This window comes from Passer domesticus, chromosome 1, assembly GCF_036417665.1.
Source record: "Passer domesticus isolate bPasDom1 chromosome 1, bPasDom1.hap1, whole genome shotgun sequence".
NCBI classification, from domain to species: Eukaryota; Metazoa; Chordata; class Aves; order Passeriformes; family Passeridae; genus Passer; species Passer domesticus.
In genome coordinates, this window is record NC_087474.1 from 72,441,884 (window position 1) to 72,464,052 (window position 22,169).

At 38.8% G+C, this 22,169-nt stretch overlaps 3 long non-coding RNA genes across 3 annotated transcripts in view; 2 read left to right on the forward strand and 1 right to left on the reverse strand.

The window, feature by feature from the left end:
- Nucleotides 1–16,118, forward strand: part of LOC135302798 (uncharacterized) — a 92,295-nt gene extending 76,177 nt beyond the window's left edge. The window contains exons 10-16 of the long non-coding RNA XR_010364363.1: nt 760–891; nt 1,129–1,234; nt 1,662–1,781; nt 7,942–7,969; nt 11,128–15,122; nt 15,774–15,874; nt 15,986–16,118. This is a non-coding gene — a long non-coding RNA (uncharacterized LOC135302798). The remainder of the gene's footprint in view (nt 1–759; nt 892–1,128; nt 1,235–1,661; nt 1,782–7,941; nt 7,970–11,127; nt 15,123–15,773; nt 15,875–15,985) is intronic.
- LOC135302829 (uncharacterized) lies at nt 624–5,542 on the reverse strand. The gene is made up of 3 exons (XR_010364407.1): nt 3,454–5,542; nt 2,422–2,492; nt 624–968 (listed from the first exon to the last, which is right to left on the reverse strand). It is a non-coding gene; the product is annotated as an uncharacterized LOC135302829 (long non-coding RNA).
- Nucleotides 16,119–17,971: 1,853 nt separating the features above from the next.
- LOC135302801 (uncharacterized) lies at nt 17,972–18,528 on the forward strand. The gene is made up of 2 exons (XR_010364364.1): nt 17,972–18,043; nt 18,135–18,528. It is a non-coding gene; the product is annotated as an uncharacterized LOC135302801 (long non-coding RNA).
- The last annotated feature ends 3,641 nt before the right edge of the window (nt 18,529–22,169 follow it).

Genomic DNA, 22,169 nt, shown 5'->3' on the forward strand with positions numbered 1-22,169 from the left:
AACATGTCCCCTGATTAATATTTGGAGTTTTCACATTTGTATTGGAATACATTTATTATGAGACCTGTACTCAGTTCATTAAAATAAGCTTAATTTCCTGATCAAGGAATTATTCTCAATGTATAGCCTTTCAAATAATATTCTGTTCCTTTGCAATGACAGTTGTAGGATTAGACTTCCAAGCAACTATATCACTGAATGTTTATGACTAGAGAATATAATTAAGTAATTTATAAGCAAAAATCAGGAAAATGAAAGAACCACACTATGACAGGAAAAAAAAAAAAGAGCAGTAATTCCATCTTCTCTCCTTTTTTATATTAGATTTGTGCTCTTAAGGATCCTGTGCTTCTTCTTATATAAACAGGGTTTGATTTTACTGGCCAAATTCCAACTGCATTTTGTCTAATTGCTTCTTGTGTTCTTAATTGGAAAAAGCATTCCTGGGTTTCCAGCCTTGCCTGATTACTTTTATAGTGTCCTTAATTCAGTATAAACCTGTGACAGCCTTCTCCAGGAGGTGATTGATCTTTGAGGGCAGAAGATGGCACACTTAGCTATGCTGAGCATGTCACATATCACTTGCAATGTAATATTGTATTGTATATAAGTTATTGCTTCTCAATATCCAGCAAAGCAACGCTGCCCTCCTATCACTACATTGGATCAGTTCTGTGGAAAACATCCGAAGAAAAATCCTCCTTTCCGTGCCTCAGACACGCATGCAAATGACAGATGATTGAATCCTTTTATTTCTAGATCAGGAGCAGCAGTGAATTACCAGGGCTGGCTGGGTTACTCAGAGCCCTCCCATCTCTTTGTCCAGCGCTGCAGAACTTGGATGTTCTGAGGAGGAGAGACAGATGGCATCCGAGCGCTCAGTACTGCAGAGTAAGCTTTCCTGTGTCCTCTTCATCAGCAGTGCAGCCAGCTCTGCTTGTGTATCCTGTATCTCTTCCCCTTTCAGTCTTTCCAGGAGCCAGGCATGGAAATTAATAGAATCTGCATATGTTAGGCTTAGCAGCTTGCTGACCTCAAAATGAAATGCTTTATGGTTTGTTAAATTCAACCAATCTGCTTGGAAGTTGATGCTGTTACTCCTGTAGCTCTCTTTTCTCCTCTTACTAGGTTTGATACTCCTGTGTGTATGAAATGCCTCAAGTGTCAGCAGACATTATGTTTGAGTTATGTATTGTGAGAGTCCAACACAGAAATGGAATTTTAAAATTTGCAGGTATTTATTTTGAAATGTGACTTTAAAAGTTCCTATTTAGGCAGCTAGTCATGGGAAAGCTGTGATGGGAGAGTGGAATGGAGAGACCTAGTCGGCTGCTGCTGCACAGCAGCTGCTGCCACTGCTGCCCTTTGGCTAATTCAGGGGAACTCTAAGGAAATATAGACTTTTAGAGATAATTTAAAAGGTGGGCAGGAAGGATAAACAGCTGAGAATGTAGTTGGGTTTTAATGAAAGCTTAGCCACTGATTTATTTGTATTTTGAGCTCAGGAAAGGCAGTTGATCTATCTGTGCCTCAGCTCTTTTTCAATTAAATTGGGGTAAAAATACAATTAATTTTTCAAAAAGACACTGAGAGTTGGAGTATGAAACTTTTTGGCTGTATTTGCATGGCAGGTGATCAGACATGAAGTCTCTTTTTTCCAGATTTGCTGCTTGGAGGAAGCCTGTGCAGTACCAAGGGCAGCACTGAGGCATGGAAATGCCAAAGTTTTCAGGTCCGTGAAATGAAAGACGCTGCAGTACTAAGCAGTGTGAATTTCTCAGGTGAATCACCCTTCCTCCTCTTCATGCACTGCTGCTTTATGAATCACATGCTACTGCAAGACAGTACTGTGGCATCTATCCTTCCCTCCTTCCTTACTTGCAACTCCCCCCTCCCCCCTCTGCTTTGGTGTCCCCACTTTACCATGTTTTATTGTCACTGTGGAGAGAGCAGCACTGACCTTTTCTATTCTGCTCTGCATTCTTTGTCTCCTCCTCAGTTCATTTACTTCAGCAATAAAATTATATGACTCTAGACAAGAGTTATTTACATCTGTTTGGAGACAGTTTGAAAAGGCTTGGGTAAATAGAGATCTGGCAAAGTACCCCAAACAGATTCTAAGGGATTGCTTCACAGGCTTCCAAATCGGACCCATTCTTTCAAAACTGGATGTTTTCCATAGGGTAATTGGGTCCAACTGTCAGTAAGAATCAAAAGTGTTTCCATTTTGACCTATTGCTGGAGGTTATTCCATGTCAGATGTGATGAATCTATGGTACATTGTATTCTCTGCAATATGTTGCATAACAGAGTCTGCATTTATTTAGCACCATGTTCAAATAAATAATGTATAAATACAATGCTAATTCTGAAAAATTAGTAGGGCCATGCTACATCTGTGGGCTTTTTTTCTGAACATACCTTTTCTTCCTTGAGTGTCACATCCAAGTGGGTTTTTGGTAAATGCAACTTGTCCCTGGATTTCTTTCTATCTGCAACAAGCAAGATTTTGTAGGTAAGGCAGTGAAACCAGGAAGGAGCCCTGCTTGTGCTGGTAGCCGTGGGAATATGGACAGAAAGAAGGACAGCAGGAACAGCAGCTGACTGGCAATAGCTGGAGGAGTTGTGCGTGAGACAAACACTGGAGGCTCCCAGGCAAGCTGGGCCTGAGGCAGAGGTGTGAGACATGCAGCAAATGGAGACCTCCAAGGCTGGAGGAGCTCTGGGCAAAGAGGAGGTGGGCTGGTGTGGGGAGTGAGGCACATGTTTGTGAGGAAGGCAGGAAAGGAGGAGGTTTGCAGTAACAGGCTGGGGTGTGCAGACTTGGGGCAAAAGAGTGAGGACTTGCAAATTGGGAGGAGGAAAGGAGAAGGGAATGGGGACCTGATGGGAGAAGTGGGGTGCACTTCTCAAAGGTCAAAAGTCCCTGAGGTCACTTCAGGGCAGTCTATGTCCTTCCCACCTTGTACAGCAGGCACAGGCATGGAAGCACAGACATGGAAGATGTTGCTCTCCACTCACCCCTTTAGGGCTGCTATGGAGATATTCTCCTCTATCCCTGCTCCAACTTTTTAGCTTTTGGACATGTGATAACTCATAATAAACCCCTTAAATTGGTCATCCAAAACACTAGGGCAAATGGTTTGTATCCTAGTATTATCTGACATATCCTGTATATTTAATATGAAAAGTCAATACTCAAAAGTTTACTTTCAACAAGCATAGTATTTTATTTGATACATGTTGGAACTTCCCTTCCTCTCATAAATCCATTGCATCTGTTTTTCACCCTGATGAAAAACAAGCACAGATGTAGCAACCTTCCAGTACTTAAAGGGGGTATGTAGCAAGAATGGGGAGGGACTCTTTGTCAGGGAGTGTCATGACAGGATGAGGTGGAACAGTTTTAAACTGCAAGAGGGTGGGGTTAATTATTAGTAAGAAATTCTTTACTGTGAGGGTGGCAACTGGCACAGGTTGCCCAGAGCAGCTGTGGGTGCCCCATCCCTGGAGGTGTTCAAGGCCAGGTTGGATGGGGTTCTGAGCAGCTTGATCTAGTGAAACGTGTCCCTCTTCACAATAGGGGGCTGGAGTGAGATGATCTTTAAGGTCCATTTGAACCAAACAATTCCATGACTCTGTGACTACACAAATATCTTTGTAATGTATTCTAGCAAACTTTTCCTATATGAAAAATTGCTGCATTGTAAATTCATTGCTGAAGTGCATGTAAAGTACTATGAGTCAGATGTTTATCTCAGTAATAGCACTGTATCTCATCAGCAATGCTCCATAAGTACATTTTTGTAACTGAAATTACAATTTAGTTCAAAACAAGAATACAAACATTTTATACATGAAAGACTGAAAAAGGCCTTAATATAAATTCTTAATCCTCTTGTGCTCAACTCTAAAGACTTAAGTAATCTAGCTTTAGTATTTACTTTCTTCAATTTACAGAAAGGGGGAGAAATAAAAAAAAAGAACTATATTTCTTTAAAGAAACCTGAATAAAGCCCAAATGCTCTAGGTCAGCTCTGGGGCTGGTGAAAAATCAATGTTGCTTCAATTACTCTGTTGACTTCAGCATACTGGTGTTGATTTACAGTAGTGGGGAGCTACACAATGATTAATAACAAATATACCTTGGACTTCCATAGCAATTTCTATCTTGAGATTCCTAATTGCTTGTCAGACTCTCTCTTTGCCTTACAGTTTGTGAAGATGAAATGTTGTATTCAGAAGTTCATAAACACTTTCTGTTCAAGACAATTACAGACTTATTCAGATGAATGTCTTATTAAGAAGTCTTATTTAATTTTCTTGTTTTTATGTACATGACTTAAACAAGATAAATGCCTGGAGGCAGTTGAAATTGTTGTTAGGGAACAGTGTTTTCAAGAGGTGTAAAACCTTTTTGAAAACTCAAACCCAGCTTTCAGTCCTGCTGTCATATTTCTGACAAGTTAAGTGAATGTTTTAAATCTAAAATCTTGGGAAGATACCGTAAAAACTATCATCCCTTGACATGATCCAGATTATGTACTACTGCTCACTCTGTGTTCACTTCAGTTTGCTGCATAATCCACAGATGTGGTCCAGCCATTTCTTTCCTCAAGGAGAATTTTTTTCTTGCCCCCATCAAGCTTTTCTTAGGTTTATTTTTGCAGGACTTGATATCACTTCATTCATTCTCCAGTGATTTTTAAAATGAACTATAACGCATTAGAGACTCTAGTTAATTTTTCATGGCTATTTAAGGGAAGAGAGTGTAAGGATGATCCTCGTAGTACCTGTGTAGGGATCACAGATAACTACAGTTGTCATGATTGATGTGCAAAATCCTCCAGCTAGTAGCATTAAAGTTCCCAAAGAATGCCATATGGAAAACAGGAGCTGGCAAAGATGTCTGTCTGGTGTTGTCCTGCAACTAAACAGCACAGTCTGCCCTTGCTACTGGTTTGACCTGGAGGCATGGAGTTGCAGCATGCCAGATTCAGGATATTTTCCTCTACTATGTAACATCCTAGGTTCTTATTTTTACTTTTTTAATTTTTACTTAATTCTGCTGTACTTAATCCTGGTGAAAGGATGAAAAGCCCTTTGGACTATAAACACCACTGAATATAAAATGTTTATTTATCCTTCAGATCTCCTTTCTCCTTATTGGCCCTCTGTCCTTCACATTGAGGTGTATTCACCTCCAGACTTGGCCGCCCATATTGAGATTATCTAGAGCCCTGATAGTGAAAAATCCTGATGAATCTGCTGCATAACAAAGAGCAACAACCCACATTAAATCAATGGGGTTGAAGAACATGGAATCTGTTTCAAGCATCTGTAAAGTACTATGTACTCTCCAGGAGCAGAAACAGTGATAAGCTTTACTAAAATCTTCATCAGATTCCCAAATATTGGACTCTAATACTGTGTTGTACATGCTTGTAGGTACCCATGATTCAAGAACGAATTTCTGGTTTAAATGGATGATTTAACAGGCTAGTGATACCCAGTTAAAATATCTCCTGTTTTCAGACTGATGCCAACCCATTTCAATACATGATAAAAGCAATATCATAGAGTAGTTAATCATACCTATTGCACAAATATGAGAAATGGAACCTGGATCTCCCATCTTTTGAAGCACCTAAAGCATTAGGACTCTGATTCATGCTGAAGATGACTAAATATTTTAGTACTTTAAATAACAAAGAACAATAGTATCAGGTACTTTTAAATCTGTAAATTGTACTGCATGTCAAATTCCTGGCAAGTTATTCAAATTTGAAAAGCATAGAAGATTCACTGACATATTAACTAAAATTGTTTGAAAGAAAACCTTATTTTCTTCAATAGCTGTCTGCAAGATGTAGACACAAAACTCCACACTCAAAATTCCTCATTCCCTGTTCAATAATTGAGTGTTGGTCTTGATATGACTGATACAGACCTTCAAAAATTGTAATTGCACATGTAAAGCTAGAGCAACTAGGCATTACTTCTACATCTTTTAGAGCACAGACAGTAATTTAATGGAACTCTACACAACTTCCTATAAAATCACATCCTGGTTTAGTAGAACTATTTGCAATTTGTTAATTGGAACATTTTTATTTTGTTTTGTAAATTAGTCTTCATGGATTAGCACAGCCATCTGGCTAAAGTGATTTAAGAATCTGCTTTGCAGAGTGCACCCTACAATATTGTTTCTTTTTGATTTTGGTTATTAGTTATGGCTGAATGTAGACTAATGCCATCAGAAACTGGCATGCTGGGGTTGGGACAGATTTCAAAGTCTCTGACTTCTATGTTCTGGACCTTTCTTTGGATTTGCTTTGAAGAATATATTTGGATTCATAATATCAATGTTTTGGAAAACACACTGTTTCTGAACAACTGTGTTTTTTTAAGAAGCTGGGACATGAGCCAGCTGCAAGTGGATGCTGAGATTATTCAGAGACTTATGGCAAACAGGGATGATCAGTCAGAGTCAGATGCTGAATGAAGAGGGGCTCTGTCAGATATTTGGCTCCGAATGCTTTTTTAATGGCAGAATGTGATACCAGGAGTAGTGGTACAAATGAAGAAAACAACCTCAGCAAAGGGATGGAACAATTAAAATCTCTGCAGGAAAGGTACCATAAAAAGGACAACCAGGGAAGGTTAAATGAGTGGATGACAACAAAACCAGGATGGTTGGTTAGAAAGTAGCTTTTTTGGGTAATAGTATTGCACTATTTTAATAGCTTCCAATTAGCTCAAGCTGAAAAATGTAACTACAAAACTTTAAAGAAACATACAAGGAAAATACATTATAGAGCATTTAGGACTACTCAGACTGTCTAAATTTGGTCTTATGAATTAGGTAACTAAATTAGAGGGATAGTTTTCTTATATTATTAACCAAGAGAGAGAGAAAAGGAAGGGCTGAAAGAAGGAAGCTCCTTAAACAAGAATTCAAAATCCAGTTTAAATGTCACAGTTCTCCTAGAAAGGAATTCTTCTGTGTCTTCACTCTGTTTACAAGTACAACAGACAGGTGAAAACTAGTCCATGACACAACAACATAGATTTGATAAGAAGAAATTATTTTGTCCAGAAGAGCAGCTGTAGAGAATAGAAAATGCTCAGATAAGGCAGTTCTGATAAAAGAAGCTTGAAGCAGAAAGACATGTGGAGGTCAAATGAGTCTGCAAAAAAACAGCACATGCTGTGGTAAATAACACAAGCTGAGCTTGGCTTGTTAGTCATAACATAAGACAGAAGAATTTCAGTGAACGTATCACTGCAACAACAATTTGCTGGTACTAGCAGAGCATGCTGGTGTAAATACAGTGAAACAGCACCAAAACCAGCACCTTCAGTTCTGAAAAAAAAAATCGCCACCATAGCAAAAGCCAATACCTGCAGCAGATGGAGATCTGACAGTAAATGGGATGCTTCTGTGTCTCTTTTAATTGGACAAAGATGTACAAGGCAGTATGGTGCCCCAAAAAGTACTGGAGCAATGAAGAAAAAACTACCAGCAGTTCAAAAAGCTACTTTAAGCCCCTACCTGTCTCCATGCAGCATGTTAATCTGCAGTAGTATTACATTCAGAGTATCCATTACTGAATTTAAAATTATTACAGAGTCATAGAATGATTTGGATTGAAAGGGACCCTAAAGGTCATCAAGTTCCAACACCCCTGTTGTGAGCAGGAACAATTTTCACTTCACCAGATTAGTCAGAGCTCTATCCAACCTGCCCTTGAACATTTCCAGAGATGGGGCATCCACAGCTTCTCTGGGCAACCTGTGCCAGTGCCTCACCACCCTCACAGTAGGGGTTTGCTTTTCTGGTATCTAACCTAACAGCTCCCCGCTTTCATTTTAAAGCCACTCCCCCTTGTCCTATCACTACCTGCTTTTGCAAATAATCTCTCTCCATTTTTCTCCTAGGCTACCTTTAGGTACTGGAAGGCCACAGGTAGGTCATGCCAGAGCCTTCTCTTTTCTACTTTTTTCTCAATCAATAAATTTGAGCAAAAGTTGAGGGGAGAAGTTCAGGGGAATAGAACAACTGAGGAAGAAATTAAGGATATCTTCCACAGCAAAAGGAAGCTCTCTGCAGAGCAGTGTGGAAAGGGTTGTGGCTGGGTCACAGTTTGTAACCCCAGCAAAAGCCTATGATGAAGCATATGCTAAAATAATGTCTGAAATAATTTTTCCTCAGGAAGTGATGGGAAAATAGAGGGAATAACTTTGCACATTTAAAGAAGAAATTAAGCACTCCATGAAAGTAATGCTTCACATAGCAAAAAATAAGCAAATATATAAAAGGGAAAACTTTTTTATAAAACTGCTCCTGCTCTTTACACAGGAAGAAGTTCTAGATGAAATTAAGTCAAACATTCTTCTCTTTTTTTTGTATCTGCAGGGTTCTGTCAAGTTCTGTTGGCAAAACAGGACACTTAAAGACAGAACAGTGTACACTTAAAGACCTGTTTTATAAGATGTTCCCCACACACTGCCACATCTGTTTTGTTTAGCATGAGGTGTTTCACCAGCAAGTGTCATGGTTTGTTTTTGATGTAGAGTAAGAATGTTTGCATAGAGGTTGGCTTTGATCTAAGAGAGACCATCTGAAAAGTCTCACATAAAAATCAGTGTAACAACAAGATTACTGGGCCAAAACTGAGCAAACACAAATATCAATCCATAATAATGGAATTTACATGCTATAATTAGCAAATGCCACAACATCTTTAGAAATTCCCTGAGGTACTGAAGATTCCCTGAAGTCTTCACTGGTCTTCACTGGTAATTATTTCCAGCAGAGAAAGGGTGCAAGTTGTCACAGGAAAAGCTGTAGAAATCGTGCCTAATTCAGTTTGCCTGCACAAGCAATCTGAGGGTCGTGCTTTGCCAAGCAACCTGTACTGCAAGATGCCTGGAACAGAAAGTTTAAGGGAATTTATGACACTGAATTGTAGAGTCTGTCCTATGAGAAATAGCCATGGATAGTTCAAGAACATTGCAAACATACTCCTCTTACAATTGTATAGTCAAACCCAGAGGCTGATAACTTACTTGTCACCAGCAAAACCTGATAGACATGCATGAATGAATCAACATGGAGCCTGTGGCCTCAGTTCCTGGAGATAAACAAACTCACAAAAAAAAAAAAAAAAACAACCCAGAAACAGAACACTGAGTTACCTACATAAATATGGTACATGTATCACTGTCTCTGCTGACTCCTAATCTAGTAACTTTTGAAACTGTGGACTAGTCTGAGCTAAGTCTGACAGAGAGACAGCTGTCTCAAAGACACCAAATTATTATATAAGCTTTGCAAAACAGGATACCTGCACAAAGAAAACAAACAGTGTCTGTATCTTCAGTGAGGAAAGATTGCACCACAAATACAGTCCGTATTAGACACCAGAGAAACCACAAGAAGAACATTATAAATGCTTCCGTGAAAGGAAAAGCTTCAGTGAGAGGCAGCAAGTTATGAAGCAGCTGGGAATCCAACCACAAGACAAATCCATAGGCTTCATTAGTTTTGATGCTCATGGAAATAGCTGTTATTTATGGGAGGCCAGCACTCACTGAAACCTTCCTTTAATGACTTCCTGCCATAGCCAAAAGCAGCTTCACAAACAGATCATTTTTTTTCACCTACCATAATATAATTTGCCAATAAAATAAAAATCTGGGAGTGGCTTGATATTAAAAATAAAAAACCAAACCAATACACCAAAACAAAATTACAACCTTTCAAACATCTAAGAAGGGATAGCAGGACAAGGTTGAGGGCTGTGTTACCTTCATGGTAACAGCTTTACAAGAGAACTGGGTTCTTACAAAATGTAGGTTTTGACTCACAGAGCTCCTGCTGAGAATGAGTTCCCACAACAGTAATTAAACTAATGCACAGGACAACATATTTCCAGTCACCAGCTAATTGGAAGACCTCAGTAATAAGAGCAAGGCAATATTAAAAGACACAGGGTTAGTGAGTCTGAAGACACTGTGGGGAAAAAAAAACTTCTAAAAACTGTCTGGAGGTCATTTAGGGATTAAAAAATCTATGGGAAAAGATAGCTTCTTCTCTACTGGCCTTAAATGAACGTTGACATTAAAGTAGTTGTTAGATGTCTGTGAAAAATACAGAGCAAGTCAAGTGAAAGAGCCCATGTTGATGGCACATGAAAAATAGGTTTCCTCAAACAAGAGATACACTCCTGTGCTCTTTCATGGGCATATCACTATACTTTTTTCATGGTTTGATTTAGTTTTCTCTTCAGTCAAAAATATTACTTAACATAAAGACGATCCTCTTTGTAAATAGAATTTCTGAATTTCTAAAACCTGCAGAAACAGAGAAATGGCATTCCCTGTGCTGAAAGTTAGAGTTTTTCACATAGTCTTTCACAGCTACTGGTCTTTCTTTTCCTTCCATTTTTGTGAGAGCTACCAGGTGCAAACATAATATTTTAGCCAAGTGAGTCTGCAAACAGATGCTGTGTAATGGATGTTGAACTAAATTTTGGAAATTGCAAAGAATTGTCATTTCTCAAAAACTTTTTTTCTTGTTAGAAGAATTTGTGTACAACTAGAAGAGTGAGGGGAAATCATAAACCAGACATTTTCTCTGTAACCTTGGCCAACATAATTGGTGTTTACAGAGGACTGGCTCTGACTTTAACGACTTGCACATGACTCACACAGACTACAACAAAACACATTGTACTTCTTTAGAGCAATAGAGTTTTCCTATAAATACTGCAATGGAAATTATTGTGTTTCTTACCAACCTGTAGACACACAAAGCAGCCTCTGAGAAGAGGGATAATTTTTCTGACTTCGACTTTTGCCGCATATATTTTACACTAAACTCTACAATTTGCTTTTTGTTCACTTCACAGCTATGGTCAACTGCAAATCAAGCATAAATTCAAGATACTTGCATACAGGATTCCCATTTTTGCACATCCAGTCTGTCTTCTCAGAACTGAGAAGGGTGTTTTTTATTTTGTTTGTAAAGTTAAAAGTACAGGGTTCTTGGGTTTCTCTTGAAGTCTGACCAATGTGACACTTGTGACATCAGAGCTTATCAGGATATTTTGCTTTCTACAGATAGACATCTTCACTCACCAAGCATGAAATCAAATTAAAAAGAAGTCAAATGCAGAAAAAAAAATCAGTCTCTTTTAAGTTTTTGATGATCCTGAATCAAGAATTGCTTTATTGCTCCACAATAGATACCTCCTGTACCAGAGAAGCATGGCAGTGCCCTTCAGCTGCAGATGTGGCTATGGGAGCATTTCACATAAATTACTATGTATCCTTAAACATGTATGACATTTTTGACTTCTGTTGGGATTATTTATTATACTAGTTTAATCAAACAATTTATCAAATTATTTCTACCAACTGTTAGCAGTTTTGATATCTTCTGTAAAAGCAACCACAGCTAAGTTTGGGGTGGAGGTGGGGGTGTTCTATGAATAAAATATATTTCTTCATGAGTTTATTAAAAGCATTTGCAATAAGCAGCCTACCCAACCAGATCACAGCTTTGAGAAAATGATTACTGTTTTTCCTTGTGATTCAAGAATGCACTGAGCAAATGTCAGTTTTGGGGAGCTGATTCAATTCAAGGCGAACAATTTCATTCACAGTGAGTATCATAAGCTTTGCCTCTTGTCTAACAAGTTCCTGATCCTGCTAAAAACATGTCATATAACTGCGAGACAAATGTGTCAGCAAATCAATTGTCACACTTCATCTATTTCTTGAAACTGGCCATGTTTTCATTGAGTTCATTAAACAATTGGTATCACCCTTTGATACATTTGGAGTATACAGCTAGAACAACAATTACAGGGCAAAAAAAGTAACCTCTCATGCTCAGTAATAATCAAGGTATATGTGCAACTATATACAAGTATACATACACCTGTCTACATAGCTTTAGCAGGAACTGATATTTTGTCTTTACCTCAATGACAAGTCACCTTTTTTCCTTTCTTTTATTTCTTTCCTCCCTTCCTCCCTTCACCCCCCACACATTAAGTGTGCTGTCTTTGGTATAAGTACACAGGCAAAAAAAGGTAATCTCTGAGTTTATTTCCCTTCAGGATTTGAAAAAAGCCATTATCTGCTCAGTACCTCATCACAGAAAAACACTATGTGCTGCCAGTGTGGCAGAATTCTGTGTCACTTGGATCTTCCCTTATTTGTAGAAGTGATAAGTACTGGATCTGTCAAGTGACAAAATCATTGGCTGTGACCTAAATTCTCCCTAAAACATGGTATGGAGAAAGAACCCACACACATAGCTTTAACTTCTCAATCCTACTCTGTCTTCAGTTGCTTGCTGTGACCTTTCTTAGAAAGGATAAGCTTATTCACAGAAGAGATAATCGCCTCTGCAAAATGTTTGCTCCCATTTTATGAAAGAGTTGAAAGTTTCTGACTTTTCTTAATTTGCTCATTGTATTTCCACTTAACTGGAATTACCACAACTTGGTATCTGTTCCTCTTCTACTCACAACAAATTCCACGCTGGCTTCAAGCCCTAAAAAGGAACTTCTGATATGCTGTTGGATTAGACTTCTGCTTTTGTTAAAAATAATGAGCAACACTTGAAAATTATGAAAGTATTAATCCCTCCAATTAGTTTGTGAACTCTTTACTGTGATCTTGAGAGCTGTAGACCCTAAACGGTATTCTAATTATGAAATGAGAACACTGAAGCCACTGAGATACTCTAGTTTGAAGAGATTATAAGAGAAAAAATGACTAACAGTGGTGAGTTATGTTGTTTCTAAGAGCAACCAGCTTTGCTTCTGTTTTGTTGGCAATCTTGTTGGCTGACATTTAGAACAAAATGTAATTGTTTTGACTGCAAATACTTGCAATTGAAAGATAATAGTCCATGAAAATGCCTTCCTGAAAAATATGCTTATAAAATTGTGCAATCAGAGTGCTTTTGTGCTCATGTGCCTTTGTTTCAGACATTCAATGGCTAAATACGGGGACATCAATTCCTAGAGACTGTATTTTTTGAGTAAATCAGTTGATTGCTATAAAATGCTGTCTTCTCAAACAAGCACTTTTAATAATAACACTTGGGGGACAAAATATTTAGCAGCAAACAGTGTTCCTCAGTGTGTATCAGAAGACAGATATATGATAGCCCAAGTATTTCTTATCCATCCTTTTTAGGCTATAAGCAAATTTTGTATTCAATTACTTAAAAGAATAGTTTGAACTAAACTTATACAAGGATATTAGGGCATAGACCAAAATAATATAATAAAATATTTTGAAGATTCTAAACATTTTAAAAAATTATTGCTAGGTTAAAAAAAATTCTTACATTTCTGTAAATTCTAAGTGAAATAAAAATATAAACTAAATTGATATTGGTAACTATATTATTTTCTTTTCCTCAGAATTAGTATTTCAAACAAGGGGAATTTCAAGCAGGGGAATACCTACTGTTAAATTTTTGGCATAAAATAGACACTTCCCTTTCCGACTTTCATGAATGATTCATAGGTTAGTTTATTTTTTGTTTAAACTTGATGTGACATTTTTGATCTGCACATGGATTCATGAAATCTAATAAGTAGCTCTAAAAACAGAAGGACAGATCATTATTACACAATAGCAGAATTAGAAATCACTCCTTTTGTCTAAACAAAATTCTGGAGGAATTCACCTCACATAATTCCAGTATTTCTGCAATCATATAACCAGTGTGATATCATATGAACTCTGCGTACTCTCAGAAGCCTAAATTTTCCAATCATAAAAGGAGAATTTAATTTCTTGGTTTTGTAATATAATACCACTGCTATTAATAATTTTATTAGCTTAAGCTACGTCAGTGTGGTAGAGTTAATGTTTCTGTAGAATGTCACACTAAGATTGTTTGATGGTACACAATGCAACAAGGAAAAGAAGAAAAATAGGCAATGAGAGGACTTTTTTTGTAAACCATTTGAAATCATTGTAGTTTAGTTTGTTGAATAGTCACTGAATTTTCAAAGACACAAATTCAGAATTTTAAAAAAATGTTACAATTAAAACTATTATTGCCATTACTATTCACTTTGCTTTTATATGTGGCCTATGTTTTTTATTGCCCAGACAGATACTTAGAAAGTGAAGACGGATCTGAGCTCAGCATGTGCAGGGTCTGTGAAATGAGAAAAATGTACATGGATCAAAAATCAACGTAAAAATAAAAAATTTTTAAAAAGAGGTAAGAAAACCAGTAAAAGTAGAAGAATTGATTATGAGAGTTTACATTATTTTACTATTTTATATTATCCATTATGATATGCTTCATTATCAAGCTTTAATGACACTCTTAATTTTGTTTCAATTTTTCTGCCAGTGATGATATTTGGCATTTTCTTCAGACAAAAAACTGATTCATTTGCAGGAGAGAAACAATGGAAATTAGTACAAGCAAAGTTAGGTCAAATATGCCCAACTCAAATAAAAATAGAGAAATGTATTTTGTCAAGCCTCTTTGTTAGGTGTTATTTCTAATAAAAGCACATTACAAAAGTTATATTGATTGATGGACAGAGTTAAAAGCAGAAGAGTTATACTAAAAGATTTATAAAATGAATGTTTGACAGGTCTGATATGGAAGAATAAAAAAGTCTTTTTAAAGGCGTTTTTATTATCATTATATTCTTTTCTACTTTGTGGAACTGACTATTATTATGACAATATAAAACCTTCTGAGATACATGTACATTTTTTTATATTGTGGTTATCAGTTATTTGACACATAGAAAAATAGCTATTAAACAAGTCTTTCTTCATATTTTAATCTGTTCAAATTCCAGCTCATTTTTCTGAATGTCTTGGCAGTTCTGAAGGTGGTGTGAGGAAGGGCAAACAGCTTTAATATATGAACTTATAGTGGCAGTAGTAGGAACAAACGTTGGTGAGAATTTAATTTGTGAAAGCTTTGATTCCAGACCACAAGAGCACATTTTAACAACGTGAAAATAATCAATGATGACTCCATTTTACAAGCACTAAAGGAAGAAAAATGCTCAGAAATGGAATCAATGACCCAGAAAACAAGCTCAAATTCAAAGGTGATTTGATGTTTGGAGCTTCTGAAAAAGTGCAGACTGAGGAATTTCTTTCTGATAGCAATTATAAAATAATTAGTTATTAAACTGAGTTAATAGATTTCATGAGCAGCTGATATATGTCCCAACAAGAAGAACAGGATTTCTACAATAAGTCTGGTCTCCAACTGGGAAACTTTTGGAGTATGAAATGCAATTCAAGATAAAGTTATTTATCTAATACAAAAAAGTCCCTGAATTACAAATCAGTGGAAGCTGGTAGAGGATTATGGGGAGTAAGAACAAGAATTTTTTCTTATACTCTTTGATACAACATGAGGTATTTGCATTGGGCACTTTGCAGCATATATACATCAATATGTACCTCTTATATGTTACACATGTAATTTACCACCGGACAAAATTCCCAAGAAACAGGATTCAGGGCTATGTGAATCCTTGGTCTGATCTGGAAGGATAGTTGTTATGTTTGTAAAATATCCTAGACCAGTTTTATCAAAACTCCTGGGGATGCCCACCAAATAATGCTTCATATAACAATCAGTTTATGGCCTGTTAGCTGCACAGAAAATCTCAGCACTTTATTCATTATTTTGGTAAAGGAGAAGCAGCACTGTGGGAATGTTACTCACTGACACACTCTTTTTTCCGTAGAAGCCAATTATGCACCATGGGCAGTGCGGAGCAGAGGAATATTTTTCAAAAAGTTCAGGCAAAGGCATAATGTATGAGCAAACACTAAAAGAATATTTTAGGTAGGAAAAAAAGAAAAGTTTGTATGTTTATGGATGGGTCATGGTGTTTCCCCTTAGCAACCATCACTGTCAGAATAGCTTCTCAGTTTTATGCTTCTCTCCATGCTTAAGATCATCATCCACGTGAGTGATGTGCATTTGCAACATGACCGGCAGTCTTGACAGTGACAAGAAGGAGGACAGACACTACTGTTGTGTTCATGCACAAAGCAATTTTACCCTGGGAGGAGACAGCAGAAGAGACTGACTACAATCATATGATCCTGCTCAGTTTCATTTCAAATCATCCTAAACTGCATTTGTGCTGACCTGGTTTGTGGTTACTCAGTTTGATACAGAATACAAAGAGACGGTCAGAAAATATAATGGGGAAAAAAAAAAGGAAAGCAGGACTAAAATAGCAATGGCATGATATGTGTTTTCCCGTTCTTTTCTCTAAGGATTTGTGTTAGTGGAAAATACCTATTTCAGCAGCCTGACAGAGGCAGGACTGCTGCCACTCCACATCCCCAGCTCTAATCTGTAATGAGGCTGAACATGTATTCCCAGCTGACACACAGGGCACATGCATACAGCACAAAATACAAATATATACACTGCTGGCCATACAGATAATGTAAAGACACACAGACCACTCACACCAACACTGACAGCACCACCAGCCTCATCCTGCTGTCTGCTCTAGCTGGGGAGAACAGAGGTCCTTAAGTGGCAGCCTATATACACAGCTACGAGATGGCGCCTTCCAGCAGAAGACTTTGGTGTGTCCAGCAGCTGCTCCTGGATCCTGGTCTCCCCATTTACTGCCACCTGGATGTACAAGCTCTCAAAGCCACAGCCCCACTCCTGCTGCTGGTACAAACCCTCATCACGCACATACACCCAGAGCTGTTGGGGAATTCTCTGGTCCCTACAGTCCCCTTGCTGTGCTCTTGCCCCTGGATGCCAGCAGCCACTCCCCACCCAGAGGTGGCCCTCAGACATCCCCAAACCCATCCCTGTCCCCAACCCACTCATCTGCATTACCTTTGCCAGCAATCACATCCACACTTGCACCAGCTCCTGCACCACAAACAAACTCATCTACCCCCTTACACACAAGAAATAAAGAGCCCCTTACTGGAAAGCAGCTGAATGTGCATTACTGAAGAGAGAAAACAGATTGTGCTGGTCAGGAGCGGGGCACAGCTAGACAACTCTCCACACAGGTGAACCTCTTTATTCCCTTGTTCCACACTTGTTAGTCACCCAATCTCTTAAACCCCTACTTTGTTCTGCTTTTGATTTCTCCTCTGAATACCTGTGATGAATTCCCAAAAGCTCTTGCCCTGCATCATGTTATGTGTCTCACACCTCCAGCTAGCATGTCCCCTTAGCAACCTGGAAAGCTGCTTCCCATCACACATAGATGGATTGATAGATTTCATACCTGGACACCAGTGCTGAGCCTCTTCTGGGCCAGCCCTGGGAGGGGACCAGAGAGGGTGTCCTTTCCCCTTAGTCCTTACTTTGCTTTCCTATCTTCCATTGCCACTGTGCTCCTTTGGGCTAGCAAAGATGGGCCTTTCACGACTCTCCTGTGGTGGCAATCAATCAATCTGTCAGTAGCCTAACAAACCATGTATTTAAATCTACTTAATATTTCTTTTTTAAGCCAAACAAAGTTAGACAACAACAAATAAGAACAGGAGAGCATAAACAAAGTACAAGAGTAGGGAAACAGAAATCCAGAATCTACATCATCATACTGCTTGTGATTGTCATATAAACTGGTGTGGAAGAGGTTTTACAGCGACTTCTGTGAGCCAGAGAGAAGTTTGATAAGAGGATCCATGTTTACCCTGAAAGAATTCTCTACCAAGGTCGTTGACATAGGAACCAAGAGAGAAAGAAGGATAAATAAGAGAAGCCTGCAACTGTCTATTGCAATAAGCACTTTGTTTGTCTTTCCTGACCAATGAGTAAACTGTAAACTCATGAGTTTTGTAAGAATCTATAAAAAGCATGCATGCTATAATAAAATGCTATAATAAAAGCCTTCTGAAAATGGAGTGTTGCTTTGTATTATGACCATCTCAACTATGACAAACTGGGATTCCAATTAGAAATATTTTCTCATGCAGCCATTCATTCTTTCTAGTACAAAAGACATCACACACCACCAGCACAGTAAGAAATCTGTTGTGCTTAGCTTTTCTAGAGGCCTCCTCTATGTAGTGCTACAGAAGTTGATCATTGTCTGGTTTATTGTCTTCCTCAGTCAGCAGAGCACACCTTTGGCACCAAGAGCTGAGGTAATGCAGCACCTTCATTCATGCCTTTAATATGACTGCCACAAATGAACAGCAAAGACAAATGATAGGAACTTCTAAATACTTGATGAAGCCTCACCCTGAGCACTGGCAGCATCTGAGCATTTTGAACCTTTTACCCTGGCTTCCTGTGGCAGTAAAATATCCTGAATTTGATCAGAGTCAATACCATGGACAACAAGCAACAACTGAGGATCTTTTCTAAGACCTTGCATAAATATCTGGGTAAAGAGACCACAGCTACACCACTGAATTCCTCACAAGATGCAGTATCATGACAATAGGTTGGAGGAAACCACCTGGGAAGCCTTGAGAATAAAAATCCATACAAGGGGCATGAGCGTTCTTTGGAAACTACGGTCAATCTTGTAATGATGGGAACTAAATTCAAAGGTCTATAAATAATTTTTTCCCTTCTCCAAGCAATTAGACTTTTTTACAGGATTTCCATTCAAGTATGTCTTGGTTTGAAAAGACAGGAGCCTGTGAAGGAAGGCAAAAGCCTCCTGTGAAATGGAGAAGGTAAACCCCCTCCCTCCGAATTATCACAACTTCAGAATTAAAAAAAAGGGCTCTCAGGCAAAGATATGGGAACGGGAATAACAGTTCTTTATTAGGAAAGAAAAAAACTAAATAACAATGTAATTTAGTACAAGCAAAACAACCACTGGCAGAGTGAGAAAAAAAACCTGACACCCTGAGAAGTCAGGGTGCTGATAGCAGTCCAGCCAAAAGGTGGCTGCTCCTCCTGGAGCGGCGATCTGCAGAAGGGTGTAGATCCCTTCTGAAAATGCGGCGAAGGAGCAGCTGGGCCTTGGTTCCTGATTCCTCTCGGAAATCCAGCAAAGAAGGCTGTCTGTGGTCTCAGAAATGCTTGTTTTATGGTGGCAGGGATGCTTGGCTCCTCCCTCTGGGTGGAGCATCTCCCAATGGGATGATGTAACTAATCTTACCAGCCACAGTGAGTAATTCAATAGCCCATTAGCAGGAGATTATCTTCCTGGCAGTGTCATTGTTCTTGAAAGAGATAAGAAAAAACTGCCTAACCCCCAACAGATGGCAAAATAGAATGCATGCTTATTTTACAAGCCAGGACAAAGTGTCAAAGACAAGGAGGCACTATGTGAAGCAGAATGTGACAAATAATTAACCTCATAGGTAGATTACATTTAGGAAAAATTATCAACCAGTGTTGGGCAAAGAAATGTAAATCTATAAATGTGTATAAGGTGAATCACTTATGCTCAAACTGACACCATAGCAAAAGGCTGACCCACCATAGAGATCTATGTCATACAGCACACATCATTTTGTGAAATACAGCACTGAGATGACATGTTGATAAACATTGCTCTTTTATGATACACAAAGGGTGAACATCCATGCTCTGAGCAGTTTGACAGTGTAGCTCACTGAGTGTTGATAATTCATCAAAGACACCAGGCAGAAGACTGTAAGACATTTCAGCTTTTTCTCTTAGTGCCCAAAGGGTTGCAGCGGGCACTTGTCACACGAGCTGTCTCCTGTGTGCAAACACAGGGCTTGGTCCTTTACTCTCTCCTGTACAGCATGAATAAAATATCACAGAGAGACTGCAAAGTGAAATGTATTTCTGTGACAGCGGTGTCCAGATTACACCCTCAAAAAGAAATGCTTGTTTTACACAGGGCTTAACCAATCTACGCAATTTACTGCCACAAGCTATTTTTGTGGCTTACAGTTTAGCAGATTTCAAAGCAGGAAAACACTTTTACAGACATAATAAGAACACCTGCATTTACATTAAGTCAGATAAAAGGAAAACACTGGATGGATATTAATACATAGAGAAAGGGTAAGTTTTTCTTTGTCTGGACAACACCCAGCATAAAGTGAACTTATTTCTGCTACACAGGAAAAATGGATAAAAAAGTAAAGGCTAATCTATCAGGTATAGGCCAGCTTTAACTGTTCAGTGTTAGAGAAAATATGCAAGCACATTATTATCTCACAATTATATAAACATTTCTTGCACCTTCCTCTGTAACATCTGATATGAGCTACTGTCAGGGAGAGGATATCAGAACACTAATGGCATGGGTCATTATTGTAGCAATTTTGGTGTTTCTTCTTCATAACACATCTAGGACTTTTTTGATTATGACAGAAATATCAAAATCACACAAAATACCACAATGCCACAATATATACAAGTAAAACTAAAATATCATTTCCTACATCCACTCCAACAAAAAAATAAACAAGAAGTGGGAACTACAGGCTTTTCCCCCATACTAAAATATTTCGTAATTTTGTGTTAGTAGCCAATCCCCTTTATAATTAAGCCTCTCCCAAAGAGTTTGGGTTTTTTCCACCAGAAAATCACAGAGTTGAGGTGGAATTAATTTTGCGATTTTGTTCATCTTTCTTTCATGTAACTTCCCTTTTTCAACCCTTCACTCTATGACAGATGAGACTGGTCCTTTAAGACTGTTAGTTCTTCAGATTAAACACACTAGACCTGAGCAGGAAAATCTGAGCTAGGAAGTGTGCAGGTGAAATGTAGCACCACTCAGGTTTGACATCTCATGTCCTGACTCTCATTTGTCTCCTACTGTTCTTCCTGGTTCAGAACTGAGAGGTCTTCTAGAGTTCACATGAACAAAATGGATCAAGCTCCATATACCATGTGTGCAGGAGTTCCCAGCACAATAAGCATCTGTTCTGAGCATTTTTTTATTAAAACTGAAAATACTAACAACCGTGACAAGCATAGCAGAAATTGTGAAACAGAAGCAAGTGACCCATACACATGTGAACAAGCTAATATTCAGCCCTGTGGTGACCTTGCATTAGTGTTGTGGTTTGTTCTTCTTCCTATTACTCTTCACTCTGTTTCCAGATCCCCATTTCCTGTCATAGCTACTTGTTCAGCTACTTTGTTTGCACACAAGAGACAGCTCGTGTGACAAGTACCCGCTGCAACCCTTTGGGCACTGTCTAAGAGAAAAAGCTGAAATATCTTACAGTCTTCTGCCTGGTGACAGCCTCTTGTTTCTCACCACTGCACTGCTCAGTATGTCTTTGATCTACACTTCTCTTGGGCAACACACACAGCGTGCATTTTGTACTTAGTCCTCCCTGTTGTTTCAATTTACATTGTGAAAGCAGGCATAAACTACTTTATGCACCTTGGGTATGCTTGACAAACACAAAATTCCAAGGGCTTGCCTGGTGCAAGTGTTCTTCCCCTGGTTAGGAATCACCTACGAGATTCATATCTACAGAGTTCAGGGAGTGTAAAATCTCCACCATCCCTTGGCATGGTGGCCCATGGAGGCTGTGACAGGGCTTGACCAGTCGTTCCTCAAATTTCCATCTTTTCCAGGGTTTTGCATTCTGCACAACACAGAGTTGAGGAGGCCAAAGAGAGTACAGAGAGAGGGAGTGAGAACATGAATTTGAATTTTTTCTTGCATTTAACAAAAAAGGAGTGCTTGAAAGCTGAGACATGAGCCAGAGCTCAGGGAGACCTTATCACTTTCCACCGTGACCTGAAAGGAGGGTGTAGCCAGGTGGGGAGCAGCCTCTTCTGCCAGGCAATCAGCAACGGGACAAGAGGACACAAGTCTCAAGCTGTACCAGGGAAAGTTCAGTTTGGAAATTAGAAATAATTTCTTCACAGAAAAGGTGATTAGACATCGGAATGGGCTGCCCAGAGAGGTGGTGGAGACACTGCCCCTGCAGATGTTTAAGGAAGGGCACTCAGTGCCATGGTCTAGTTGACATGGTGGTGATGCATCATAGGCGGGACTCGACGATCTCAAAGGTCTTTTCCAACCTAACCGATCCTGTGATTCTGTGAAGGCAATATTTGGTTGTCACACAGCCCACGGCTGCCCTCTCTCACATGTATCACAGATTGTCCCTGCCCAGCAGGCTTGGCCCCCACCTGCACTTCGAAAAGCAAACCTTGCTTTGATTTAAGTGGACACAACGTGAGG